Raw genomic sequence first — 10385 nt, 5'->3', positions numbered from 1 at the left:
CCACCTTCCGGCTCCCCCCACGGGCACTATGGGAGAGATGTCATGATGTCTCTCCCATAGTTCTGAGGTGCGGCGGATGGCAGCGGACGCAGGATCGGGGCTTAAGGTAAGTATTCTGTTTTTTGGTTTTTTTATGTGGCACTCTTACAGGGGGCTTAGTACTGGGGGCACTATTACAGGAGGCTTAGTACTGGGAGCACTTTTACAGGGGGCTTAGCACTGGGGGCACTCTTACAGGGGGCTTAGCACTGGGGGCACTCTTACAGGGGGCTTAGTACTGTGGGGACTCTTACAGGGGGGCTAACTAATGGGGGGAATTTTACAAGGGCACTACTGCTGGGGGCTAACTACTTGGGGCATTTTTACAGGGGCATTACTGTTAGGGGAACTCTTACAGGGGGCTTAGTACTGGGGGCACTCTTACAGGGGGCTTAGTACTGGGGGCATTACTACTGGGGGCAATTTTACAGGGGCACTACTACTGGGGGCTAACTACTTGGGGCATTACTACAGGGACCACTCTTACAAGGGGCACTATTACAGGGGGCATTACTACAGGGGGCACAAATTCCGACAATGGGCGCCAAAATGTATCTTTGCTTACCAAAATATTAGGCTTGGGCCGGCCCTGCATACCTGTCCCAGGGAAAGCTGCTGTGCTGCCTGGCTGTAGAAAGAGACAGCCACAGGAATCCTTGGGAGTGTTGAAGGACCCGGAGGAAGACCCCATCAACAGCCGGCTGCCTGTGGAAGGGCCTGTGCACCAGCAGACCTGCATCGAGGCGCCTGCTGCAGGACCGGGGGAGGAGGCCCGTACTTGTGAGTCCCTGTACACAGCCAGTGAGTATCACTATCAGCAGAGCAGTGCGCAGCCTGCTGAGCGTGGCAGTGAAATGGCGCAGAGTCCCAGTCTCTGCACCTTATGTAGAGGCAAACTCTCTCGAGTATCCGATGTCAGGAGGATGACGTTCAGCCTTGCAGTGGGATCCGAGTCAGGCGGGAACACCCAAGCCGCGGCTCGGGTGGACTCGGATCCCCGCTGTTCGGAGAAGTTCGGATTCCACAGAATCCAAACCGCTCATCCCTAATATCAAGTGTATGATATTCTTCTAGAGTGGCTAAAGTGTGGAACTGCTCTACCAGGTATAGAGCAAAGACCCTATTTCACACACAGTTCCTGCCCAGGTGTGATGTCAGGCCAGACACATTGAGCGGCTGATTGGTAAGTGTCTATATCGTACCAATCAGCCGCTCTGATGGCATATCAGTCTACTGACCGATCCGTCGTCCTAGTGTGTGTGTACCCAGCCTAAGCATGTGCAACTGATACAATTATTTCATTATTCAGCTGGACACAAACTGGGATATCGCTTGCAAGTGGCCAAAGGGAGATGTATTAAACCTTTGAGAGAGATAAATTTAAGTCCAAGGTAGGTCCGCACTCACAACTAATTTAAAACATCTTGCTGGGGTGACCAACCCATATAGGACACAGTCCCATTAATCCAGATATATGAGAGAAAAAACTCTGGGGTGCACTTACCAGACTTCATAAAAGTATTCTTTAATGAATCCATAGAAAAGTTTTATAGGAACAGCTTAGTATCCGACGTTTCGGTCCTATAGCGTGGACCTTTGTCAAGAATCAAATACAAGTGATACATGGAACATACATATTAAATGCATCATATTGCGTTCCATAGCAAAGTAAGTAGATGCTGGTGGAACACACGCCAGCGCTGATTAGCCAGCATCGAGATTTTTGGTCTAACAGGAAATGCTAGTTGGTCACTATGGCAACGCGTCCAACTGCGCTCCAGGGCAAACATATATATATATATATATATATATATATATATTTATATATATATTTATTAAAAGTAAAACAGACAGGGGGCGCCACATAGTGTTTTAAAAGTATAACAGTTTGCAATCTTCCCAATAACCAATTAAGCATACCAGAAAGGGCGGTCTTAAGCCACCGCAAGTGTGTACAGCATATAACGAAGGAACAAGGCAATCACCGGCCGTTGACCTGGACGTCTCCAAGCGGCTCTCCGGGAGCTTGCTTCCGACCACAATCTCAAATGCCAAACCATGCCCCTACCGGTTTTGTCACTCGGACTTCGTCAGGCCTCCGGTAGGGGCATGGTTTGGCATTTGAGATTGTGTTCAGCTGCAGGTGATTGCCTTGTTCCTTCGTTATATGCTGTACACACTTGCGGTGGTGTAAGACCACCCTTTCTGGTACGCTTAATTGGTTATTGGGAAGATTGCAAACTGTTATACTTTTAAAGCACTATGTGACACCCCCTGTCTCTGTTTTACTTTTAGTGTTTACTCCAGGCTGGATTTGGGTTTTTTGAGGAATATGCCGATCCATATCATCTTTGGGATCTTTGCTTTATTCCACTATATAGGAGGAATTCTAAGTGACTATTACGTAATAATTTGTTTGAAACAGAACCTTTCTCTTGCCTCAAGGACATTTGGTATTCATTTTTTCATTTTATTGAAGCACACTGATTGTCTTGTTTATATATATATATATATATATATATATATATATATAGAGAGAGAGAGAGAGAGAGAGAGAGAGAGAGTAGGATGTAGCCAACGGCACTCAGTGAGACTTCACAGCTCAAAGAACGGTCAACGTTTCAGTGTGGATACACTTTTATCAAGACATACAGACAAAGACATAATACATACCTTAAATACAGCTCACCCTGTGCACCTCCACCTGCTGGTCCGTCCCGACTGGGATGATGACGTCACGGGTCGCGCAATAGCGCCGGCGTCACCGTCATCCCAAGGGGGCGTGTCCACCAACGTGTCATACCATCACCATAGTAACAACTAAAACAAATGCAGGTCTGTGCCACTAGCAGTAGAACAGCGTAATAATAGTAACCAATAACCAACAGCCACAATATAGCACAATACAGCGGGAGTCTCAAAAACTCAAGATGTACACACAAAAATACGAAAAATAAGGTCTGAAAAAAATGATAATGCAGCTACGAATACAAGCACCTAAAGGAAACAGGAAAAATAATTAATTTCATTAAGGCCAAATGGTTTGAGCGTCTGGAGATTGTGTATCCATCTGGATTCATGCTGCAATAAAATCCGACCCCGATCACCCCTCAAATTCGGTGGAATCCAGTCAATGATTTTACAGCGAAGGGTAGCAAGTCCATGTTTTAAATCCCGAAAGTGTTTGGCAACGGGTTGATCAGAGTTTTTGCCTTCAATGGCTGCTCGAATACTAGAGCGATGGAGAGCCATACGCTCTTTAAGCTGTCGTGTAGTCTTACCTACATATAGGAGCCCACAGGGGCACCTAATGTAGTATACAACAAACCTGGTAGTACAGGTCACAGGATGTTTAATCAGGAATTTCTTTCCCGAACGAGGGTGTACAAAAACATTGCCCGTTTCCAGATGGCTACATGTGATGTACCCCATACACTTGTAATTTCCAGGCTTTCTGGTAAGAAAATGTGTGGACGGTTGTTCAACATGATGTGAGACGTCATTGTGTATAACAAGATCCTTGATGCTACGGCCCCTCCTATAAACTGGCATAATCCTTGTGTCTTTCAACATCTGGAGCGAGGGATCATTTGAGACAATAGGCCACATCTTTTTGGCTTTGTGCATAATATCACCAGAAGCATGTGAAAATTCTTGTATCCACAGCATTTTGTGCATATCTGTAACTTTGCTGGGTTTACTTTGGAGAGCCGCCTGTCTTGAAACCGACAAGGCTTTCACTTTGGCATTATTCAGGACTTTCGGATTGTAACCTCTAGCTAGAAATTTTAAAGACATTCTCTATCTGTTGTTTAGCATCCTCTGGATTGCTGCATATACGAATAATTCTTAAAAACTGAGAATAAGGCAAGCCTTTCTTCAATTTCTTCAACAGCTTTCGGCCCGCAGAAAAGTATTTCTATCTGTCGCTTTAAAAAATATTGACGTGCTGATTTGCAACTCCTCGCTGATATTAATCGCTACATCCAGAAAGTGCAGGGATACAAAACTGCTCTCAAGGGTAAATTTCACTGCCGTATCTGCAGCATTGATTTTCATCATAGTAGCATTAAAAGATTCCTGAGAGTCCGACCACAGTATGAATATATCGTCAATGTAGCGATAATATGCCAAGATGGAACCCTGTGTGGCCCAGTCGGTGAAGAACGAATCCTTCTCCACCTCGCACATAAATAAATTGGCGAAGCTCGGAGCCACACAGGATCCCATCGCGCATCCTGTTTTTTGTATAAAAAATTTACTGTCAAACAAAAAATAATTCCGTGATAAAGGGCTCTATTTACTACAATCCGCATATTGAATGCGGATTGTAGTGTGATATTACCGAGTGAATTCGCATTGCGAATTCAGGCAATATCACAGGGATTTACTATAAAATAAATTCCTTGCAGGGACAGAGCTTGCGATAAAGCTCTGTCCCTGCGGATCCCATCCGCACTCTAGTCTTTTCGGAAAAATACCGCGACTAAGAGCCCGCGCATGCGCCGACCGACCACCGCTACTACCCCCCCACCGACGCTAAGCCCCGCACCCCCGCACCCCCGAGACCCCCCCCCCCGCGAACCCCCCCTCCCTTCATTACACTTACCTGCATCCTCCTGGCCTCCGGTGATCTTCTCCGGGCTTCCCGATCAGGTGATCTCCCATACTGCACTGGGGCCCGATCACCTGATGACCGGGTCCCAGTTTACTATGGGAGACCACCTGACTGGAGAGGAGCCATCACCGGAGGCCCGATCACCGGTCCCTGGATTCAGGTAAGTAAAAATAAAATGTTTAATTTTTTTTACAGTAATCAGCTTGCGGTCTGCTTAGACCACACAGCTGATTACTGGTACCGGCTCCCGCCTCTGCTCTCCCCGTTAGAGCAGAGTGGGAGCCCGGTAACCGGGGGAGACCCTGGATAACGCCACCTCCAGGTGGCGTTATTATCACAGGGCTTCCCCTGGTATTTTTTTACAATTTATTTTTAGTAACTATGGGCCTGATTCAGAGCCGTTCGCTATTTGCGGTCGTTCGTTCAAAAACAAGGGGTGGCTATTCAAATGATCAGTTCGCAAATTGCAGTCTGTTCACACCTCTAAGTCTGAATGAGCGAGCAAAACATACGCTCGTTTATTTGTTAAAAACGCCCCCTGGCCGCACGCACCATACGTCATGTCCGCTATTTATTAGATTAATCGAGTACATCGACCAGCGTATGAACTGCTCGCTATTCTTGTGGTTGGTTTTTGCTACCACAATCTTGCGAGCAGTTCTGGCTATAAAATAACCCAGTGACGTGGTCAATGACGCTGCTGTATTAATTATGCACACCCATAAAACGCCCGTTTTGACCTTTAAGCACGCCTGCGTTCGGATCTCCACTCCCCATTTTCAAGCACCTTCCCGTTACCACCCACATACGCCTCATTCTGTCACTCAAAATAGCAGGCATTCGCTATATTGCGAGCACATGAATTTCGGCCGCACTGACTGGTTCGCGCATGCGTATAACGATCCATACGCATGCGCAGATGTGCGAACATCGCTCGGAACGAGCGTACTGCCTCTAGCGAGTGGCTCTGAATGAGGGCCTATGGTCGGATCACATTTCCCATTACAATTATGGGAAATGCGATCTGCTTTACTAAAAATAAGTGATACTTAGGGGTTGGAGTAGAATTTTACTAATTCTACTCCAATTGCCCTGTAATAACTACAGGTGAAACTAAAATAATGTGAAAAGGGTGTGAAAACACCCTTTTTCACTTTATTTTAGTAAAAATAATGTTAATAAATAGAGCCCAAAGTGAGTTCAAGCAATGTCAAGAAGAAAGAAATATCTGGGCCTGTATAGGCTGAATTGTTAGTGAGTATGCGCTTGATAGCCTGTAGACCTCTCTGGTGGGGTATACATGTGTACAGGCTAACGACATCGACAGCACACATCAGATGTTTACTAGGCAAGGGAGAAAACCGTTGTAGTTGAAGAATAAATGAGATTGTATCTCGTAGAATAGTTGATTGTGCCTGTACCACCGGTTGTAATATATAGTCCAAGTATTGGGACACAATGTAGTAGATGGAATCCCTAGCGGCTATAATGGGCCTGCCAGGCGAGTTAACAATGTCCTTATGCAATTTGGGGATGGTATACAGGAGTGGTACTTTCGGACAGTCGTGTACAAGACAGTCATGTATTTTTTTAGAGATCACGCCGTTATTCACAGCTTCCAATAATATGTTGTCTAATTCTTTTTTAAAGGTCTGGGTGGGATCACCACTGAGTTGTTCATAAACCAGTGTATCAGAAAGCTGGTGGTAAATTTCTCTTTTATAATACTGGGTGTTAAGGACGACAACTGCACCACCCTTGTCCGCTGGGCGGATTACAATATCCTTGTAATTACTGAAGTTCAGTAATTACAGGTTTGCCAGAAAGATTAGATGTACCGGACCCGTAGGTGTTGTAGTTGTTTAAGCCTTGTTGCTGTTCAATATGTATTTGTATGCCAGCAGAAAAATGCTTGATAGCTGCATTATTGGATTGAGGCTCAAACTTGGATTTTTTAGCAAAAGGCAGGGCAGCTGTCTCAGGGCAATTAATGTCACCAAAATGTTCTCTCAATTGTACCTTACGGTTATATCAATGCTTTTTTTCAACAGCGATTGCTGTTTACACATGTTGCTATGGTGATGGGAGTGATGGAAGCACGTAAACAGTGTGATGACGGAGGCACGCAAATAGCGTGATAACGTCATCAACACTGGCCGGCTGCCGGGAGGGCAGTCCTGAGCTCCAGGGGATGGGTCACTCGTGGTGAGATGTATATAAGGTATGTTATATTTGTATTATCTGTATCCTGATGACAGACTAACGGAGCCTGTACTTGGAGTTTTTATCTACAAATGCCTTGAGTGCCGCACCTTCTCCTGCATTCTGCCCACTTCCGGTCCCTGTGTAGGGGGCAGGGCGTAATGACGCAATTCTTCACTCATCGCATCATTTCGCCCTGCCCCTACTTAAACTTGCAGCAATAGTGATAATTTACCATGAAGGGGGCGGGGCTTAATGACGCGATCCGTCAGGCCCCGCGCCCATTGCAACCCACCTGTTTCTCCGCCCCAGGCTTCTCCCGAGGAGGAGAAATAAAAAGTAGGCAAGTATGGTACACGCCCACTTTAACGTGCGCTTATAGGTGTTGCTTTCACAATCTCCCTGAAAGGCTTTTTAAAAGTAGGCGAGTATGATTAAAGTACAGCCCTAAAGGGGATATGTCCTCCATTCTGTATTTTGCGAACAGCTGTAAACTGAGCTTACTGCTGTTTGGTACTGTACCTCTTACGCCATATATAGATGGCGTTAGCAGTATGGTTGCCTTTGCCGGCAATGGGGACCTAGCATAAACCAGTCCGGGTCCAGCGAACTCGTCAGGTCCCTGCCAGGTGGAAGCTCAATGGGCTTTGCACATGCACACTCCATTGATAGGTTGCCAGTAACACAGCGGTGGACTCGATGACGATGTGGATCCAGCGGGAACTCGCAGGAGGGGTAAGTGATGTTAAAGACCGGCTGCATATTCGTTAATATCACTAGCAAAGTATGCCACTAGCAAAAAGTATTTGTAATACAGCGTACAGGGCCGTAACTAGGGTAGTGACCTGTGCCAGAGCACAGGGCACCGCAGGGCAGGAGGTGCTGTTTGGGACTGTCAATTTTCCTGTTTATTATCATTCTCACTTGTAGCTTCCTCTTCTTTTATCCCCAACATCTCCTGGCCTCTGAATCTCTTAGGAGCCACTAGCATCTACATACCTACTGTTATTTATATGAAGATATAGGGCCTGATTCAGAGTCGGTCGCTATTAGCGCTCGCTCGTTCAGAAAAAGGGGTGGCTATTCAAATGAGCCGTTCGCTCTTTGCGGTCTGTTGCCGCCTCTATGTCTGAACGAGCGAACAAAACATGCGGTTGTTTTTTTGATAAAAACGCCCCCTGGCCGCTCGCATCATACGTCATGTCCGCTATTTATTATATTGATCGAGTACATCGACCAGCGTATGAACTGCTCGCTATTCTTGTGGTTGGTTTTTCCTACCAAAAATTTGCGAGCAGTTCTGACTATAAAATAACCCAGTGACGTGGTCAGTGACGCTGCTGTATTAATTATGCACACCCATAAAACGCCCGTTTTGACCTTTAAGCATGCCTGCGTTCTGATCTCCACTCCCCGTTTTCAAGCACCTTCCCCTGTTACCACCCACATACGCCTCCTCCTGTCACTCATATTAGCAGGCATTCGCTATTTAGCGAACAAACGATTTTCGCCCGCACTGACTGGTTCGCGCATGCGTATTACGATCCGTACGCATGCACAGTTGGGCAAACATCGCTCGGAGGGAACGAGCGGCCGCTTAGGAGCGGCACTGAATCAGGCCCATAGATTGTAATACGACTATAATTACTCCTCAATATATTAGAATATACTATTTAAAAAAAACTATTTATATAAGGAATATTCATTGCTTACAAGCATTTTAACACATTATTGCACGCACAGTTCCTTATATTATTTAAAATTTTGAGTTACTGTACACCTGGTGTTCCTAAATAAATTGTATTTTAAATATACTTTGGAATCGTTGAATTTATTCACTATACAATATAAGGTATCCATTTGTTTGGTATTATCTTGTATATTTAATAAGGCTGATGTGCAAGCAGGTGTGCAAATTGTTTACATCAAACATTTAACAAACTTGTCTGACGACCATTTTCATCTGTTTTCTGGCATTTAGGAGCAAATTGCTGATCATCAGTTACTCCCATACGTTACCAGATTTTCATTCCAACCAATCAACTAGTTGGTTAGTTTGATAGATAATCTTTACGTGTGTATAAAGCAGCTTAAGCTGTTTTCAGTAATAGGAACAAGTGACAGATTGCAATATTGCTGTTGCTCACTAGAGGGCAACATCAACCTTGAGAAACGACTATGGCTTCTATTTAGTAACATTATTTTTATGAAAATAAAGTGAAAAAGGGTGTGTTTTCACATTATTTTAGTTTAACATAAATTTACTAAAGGGCAATTAGAGTCAAATTCATAAAATTCTACTCCAAACCCTAATTATCACATATTTTTAGTAAACAGATCGCATTTCCCATTATTGTAATGGGAAATACACCATACTTGCCGACATTCAGATCCCTCCTTCCGGGAGGGAGCTGGATGTCTGCGCAAAGCGGGGGGCATTGTGAAGCAGGGGGCATGTCCACGATGACGCAATTCAGCGTGAATCTCGTCACTGCCACCCTTCCCTGCTATGGGGGTTTCTATTAGTAGTCAGGGGGTAAGCGGCATCCGGGAGGCTTGCCTGCCTTCCCGGGAGGTCGGGAGCGGCACCCGATATTCGGGAGGCTCCCGACCAAATCGGGAGGGAAGGCAAGCCTGTGTGATCTGGCCAAAGTAATTAAATTATAAAATGTGAAAATACCCTGGGGGAAGCCGAGTGATAATAACCTGGATATGGCATTATCCAGGGTTTCCCCCGGTTCCCCGACTCCTGCTTTGCTCTAACAGGCAGAGCAGAGCCAGGAGCCGGTCCCAGTGATCAGCTGTGAAGGCCCCAAGCAGATCACTGCAAAAAAAAAAAAAAAATCACTTACCTGATGCAGGGACCAGTGCTCCGGGTAATGTCCACTGGGGCTCAGGTCTGCTGGTCTCCCTGGTCCTAGACTATGACCCTGGTGAGCTGCTGCATATAACAGCTGACTGCGGTCACAGTGCAGGAGAAGATAGGAGACCAGAGCCCAGAGCACATCACTGGAGCACCAGAGGTAGGTTAAAGTAAGGGATGGGGGTTGTCGCGGTCGGGAGGGGTTGTCGCGGTCAAGAGGGGAGGGGGTTAGGCAAGCCAGTCGGCGCATGCGCGGGCACCCTCTCACTGTGTTTTTAAAAAAAAATACAGTGAAAAGATTGCTCTGTCCCTGTAAGGATCGTTAATAAATCCCTGTGATATTTCCTGAATTCTCAATTTAGGCGAAAATATTACACTACAATCTGCATTTTAAATGCGGACTGTAGTAAATTACGCCCTATGATACAAGACACATGACAAAGGCCACTAAACTCTCATGTGCAGCTATTTACATAAATGTCAAAGCAATTATCTCTTTCAACCCCTTACACAACATTTTAGGGTTGTTTCAATGGAATCCCATCATTCTGAAATGTAAAACTGGGATACTCTGAGTACTCATATATCCTGAGGTCTTTCAGACCATAAAACCCAGCCATACTACCCAGAGCCGTAACTAGAATTTTTTCTGCCAGAAAGAGC

This window comes from Taudactylus pleione, unplaced genomic scaffold (genome assembly GCF_031769625.1).
Source record: "Taudactylus pleione unplaced genomic scaffold, aTauple2 ptg000230l, whole genome shotgun sequence".
Taxonomy (NCBI): Eukaryota; Metazoa; Chordata; class Amphibia; order Anura; family Myobatrachidae; genus Taudactylus; species Taudactylus pleione.
Note: the sequence above shows the minus strand (reverse complement) of the source record.